Source organism: Juglans regia, chromosome 8 (genome assembly GCF_001411555.2).
Source record: "Juglans regia cultivar Chandler chromosome 8, Walnut 2.0, whole genome shotgun sequence".
In the NCBI taxonomy this organism is placed as follows: Eukaryota; Viridiplantae; Streptophyta; class Magnoliopsida; order Fagales; family Juglandaceae; genus Juglans; species Juglans regia.
The window spans coordinates 5,967,935-5,972,495 of record NC_049908.1 but is presented as its reverse complement, the minus strand read 5'-3'; the positions used below and the strand labels follow the sequence as shown (position 1 = coordinate 5,972,495).

The window sequence follows — 4,561 nt, the reverse complement described above, 5'->3', positions numbered from 1 at the left end:
TTCACTTGTGCAACATCTCTCTCTCTCTCTCTCGCAAATTATTATAACGGAAATTATTAAAACTGAGCCCTTGTCAGCCGAATGCTCTACTCTAAAGTGGATGCTTTGCAGAGATTTTACAAACATAAGTACTAGTTTGACTGTAAAATATGTCCCACATAGGTCATTACACTTTAAAGCAGGTATTTCGGATGATCTGTAAATAGTAATAAAATAGTTTGTAAATAGTTTGTAAATGGTAGTATGAGAACTTCCCAAACAGACCCTATGCAGTAAAAGTCCTTGTGTTGCTATGATGAGCCATTAACCAAGTGCAATTTGGGAAAACTAACCCAGGTAATGAAGGAAAAGAACAGCCTTTTTCAAATCTGACATATGCTCCCCTCAATCCGGTTAAGAACCCAATCCAGCAACAGAAGCAAATATGGAGAAAAAGGGAAGTTTAATGATGATTTAGCAATCAAAATGGCTTCAAATCACATCAGCACATAAGATATAGACATGAAAGCTATGTAAATTTAGCAACAAAATGATGAAAATTACTATTTTTTTTCAATGTCATAGTGGTGGCAAAAGTAAACAGTTATATCTTAAAACACATAGCGACAAAGAGTTCATGCAATAAGAGATGATGAACAAGCCAAATTGATCATGCAAAAACATAACAACTATCATGTAACAGCATAAATATCCCATGTTTACCTACTTGTTTGACTTTGCATCGATTTCACTTTATAACTTTTAAATTGGCTTTTCCTCTTAACAGATTACAAGACAAAATCCTTTGCCAACCAAATATCAAATTGGAATTCATCATGAGCAAATATATCGTCTGTAAGAAGACAGAAAGGAATACACTTCACACCAAGGTAACGTGACCATTCATGATCAAACCAAACCAATGTAGAGGAAAGAAGAAAATAGATCTAAACCAATGGTATTAATTACCAAAACTTGGTAGTTTGAAATGTAAATAAAAAAAATTTTAATAATTTGGAAGCTCAAAACATACTTCTCCAGAAAAATTACCATGAGTCTCAGTGACTTGAGGAGCCTTTTTTTTTTTTAAATAGACGAAAGTCCCCTGTTTATGAGAGATCTCATCCCAATTTTATTCAAAAAACCCTTATTTATGGCGGAAGAATACCGTTGTAACAATCTCAAGACCACCAAAGAATTACTCAGGTGCCAAAAATCACAAATAAGAAACAATAAACCATCACAATCACTTTCTAATATAGGGCATTCCAAGTTTATCTAATCGAATTAATCCCCAAATACACCCTTGAATGGAAGACGCATCACAAAAATCTGACGGTCAAACCTTGAGCTCCCTGCTTTGCCAAAAAATCTGCCACCATATTTAGCTTCTCTATATATATATGACGAAATCGGACATTAAGCTCACATACCATGCTTGTCATTTCCTCCCAAAAATCCCAAATGAACCAATACTTGCATATCCCGGAAGCTAACCAACCAACAATAACTGCAAAATCGATTCTACCAACACATCCCGTAAATTTAATTGCCGACATAACCGAAGTCCATCATACAAGGCTCTACATTCAACAATGGTATTAGTGGCATATCCATATGCATGTGCAAACCCCCCAAGGACATCACCATTAGCATGAGACAAAAATGGAAAAATGACAAAAAAAATATTAAGCAATCCGAACAGCCCTAATAAATAAATCACATACAAGTAAAAGCACTCAAAAAAATGTGTTTCTCCTAACCACTTCACGTACACAAGCAAGATCCCAGCACTTTGTATCAACATCAACTATCGCCAAGAATCTAATGTCATCTGAAAGCAGCAGTCACAATTTGATCATTGCACTTGGAGTTCACCTCCACGGTTGTTTGTAATTTATAGCAACTATGAAATCCCTAAATGCCCCTACTTTACAAGCATCATCAAGTGTTGACCTGTACAGCTAGCATGAAAACACGATAGAAATCAATTTGATATTAAGCCAAACTGGATATGAATAAAGACAAAACTGATTTTTAGCAATCCAATATAAAATTAGGAACCAGTACCTTCTAATCAAAGTTATCGGGTAGATCTATTTCTGTATCTCAAGGATTAGCAAGCTCAACCAAAGGACCCTGCGGACACCAGAACTTCATGTAAAAAATATACACATCCAGAATCTCTCTTCAAACAACTATTATCAGCAGATTACTCTTGAAAATTATAGAGTTAACAAATCAATATGCATAAACACAAAAATATGTACATTACCATGCAAATTGCAAAGCAGAGCTAAATAAATTCATTAACTTCACTCCCCTTAATCCCTGGAATTTCGGGCACTTGACAAATATGGAACTGAAAAACAGCAGAAATGGAGCCTCGTAATATATGCATAGGTTTGAGGGAAGTGATGAGAAGTAAGAGGATGAAACGTAAAAAATATATATATATGGGAAGTACGTCGCAGTGGAAATGAAGACATTTGGGAGAGCGAAACTTCACACCAGACCCACATTTTTTTATTTCTTTGCCACCAGAAGTGCTGGGAAGTGAGTTCAGTCTCATCTTCCTGATAGTGATAAATTATTAAATCAAATGTAAAGATTGGATTGGGAATGGCATTTTTTACACTTGATATAGTGTATGTACAGGGTATCCAAATTCCATTGTGAAGACCCAAACCAACTCTTCCAACCACTTTCATTCCCATTCTTTCCAAACACGCACCTAATTCTAAATCCAAACATAGAGTTACAAAAGAAGATGAGTTTTTTAAACTCGAACGAATGCATTGACATGCTTTTATAATCAATAAATTACTAGAGTTTTGTAATTAGCCAAGATAGTATTACAGCTATTATATCATTGACTGAAGAATGAACAATCCCATCGGGAAGAGTATCAGTAAGATCTTCAGAAGTTCCACGCAAACCCTGTTCCACATAGAATTGAAAGTCACCATGGAAACCAATAAAATAAATATTACGGTTTAAAAAAATCCCAAGAGATGAGAAAGGAGATTAAGCCAGAGGTCTTCTTATAGGCTAAGCAAATGTAATACTTCAGATTATTTGAATATAAGAAGGTAGTATATAGGATCTCACATTGATTAGGAAGAAGAAGTTCTTGCGCTTTATAATGAATTTCAAGGGGCTCTAGATAGGACCTAGGCCTTCCTTAGGTTGTTACAATAAATTTTTCCAACAAAAACATTTTTCCATAAAATAGCGAAGTAAAAAGTGAATCGTAGATGTTCTAACAAGATACATCACCATTGGATATCAGAAATCAGGTATTTTTTGTTCTTCTTATGAGCAACCGACTTAATATATGAAAGGGATGGGCATACAATGTATCAAGACGTCCCTTCAATTAAACCAAATTTCCTCAAAAAACCAAAAGCATGAGGGTGTGGTTGTAAAAAGCTTGAGTGTGTGGTGGTTTTCATTCTTGAGTTTTGCAGTTGTAGAAATTTGGTTTAGTAGAAGGGAGGTCTTCACAATGAAAAGGCCGGCCCCGGATTTGTTTTTTAATTAAAACTCTTTCCCTTCTTCTTATCTATGCTCCCATCTTACCTGGATACAAACAGATTCAATTAAATCTATGTCATTTGAACATAATTATAAGAAACATAAGGAAAAAGATATTCTATCCCGTATTAGCGTGTGTGGGTCTGTGCTCGACGAATATTTATAATAGAATAATTCTATTTGAAGGCCTTTACACCATTTACTATTCAAATGTCAATGGACAGCTTTGTTGTCCATATCTGTTTCCTTGATTTACTCTTCAGAATAATTAGCTTAATATTTGACAAATTGTATTGGGATAGAATTAGCATATACGTGGTTATTTTCATGTATAGAATTCTTTGTATAGTTTATATAATATAATAGAGAGAAATCACAAGGCCAACGATTCGGCCATTCATACAAGATTTCACCTTATTTGTACATGGTATCATACGCTATGTTCAAGGCATTTCTGCCCGTGGCTTAGTATTTTCTACGGGCAATTCTCATCGTCTTGCTACTTATAGCGATTCTGATTGGGCTGGTTGTGCTGATACACGTCGCTCCATCAATGGTTAGTGCGTGTTCTTAGGTGATGTGTTGATCTCGAAAGAGTAAGAAGCAAGACAGAGTTTCTAAGTCATCTATAGAATCTGAGTACCGAGCAATGTCTTTTACTTGTTCCGAAATTATTTGGCTTCGAGGTTTGCTTGCTGGGTTAGACTTCTCTGAGACCGATCCTACACCTTTACACGCACGCCGATAATACAAGTGTTATTCAGATCACGACCAATCTTGTCTATCATGAGCGCACAAAGCATATTATAGTCGACTGTCACTCTATCCGTGAAGCCTTTAAAACTCGTGTTATCACTCTTCCACACATTTTTACTAAACTACAAATTGATGATATCTTCACCAAGGCTCTCACTCGTCATCGACATTGCTTCCTAAGTAGCAAATTGATGCTTGTTGATCAACCCGCATCGATTTGAGGGGGGCTGTCAATGGACAGCTTTGCTGTCTATATTTATTTTCTTGATTTACTCTTCAGAATAATTAG

The 4,561-nt window shown here is 35.6% G+C and overlaps 1 long non-coding RNA gene across 1 annotated transcript; it reads right to left on the bottom strand.

Annotated features, from left to right (window-relative positions):
* Positions 1-1,523: 1,523 nt before the first annotated feature.
* Positions 1,524-3,655, bottom strand: LOC109011847. Its single transcript, XR_001999390.2, has 4 exons — positions 2,839-3,655; positions 2,255-2,341; positions 2,050-2,118; positions 1,524-1,943 (listed from the first exon to the last, which is right to left on the bottom strand). It is a non-coding gene; the product is annotated as an uncharacterized LOC109011847 (long non-coding RNA).
* Between the last annotated feature and the right edge of the window lie 906 nt (positions 3,656-4,561).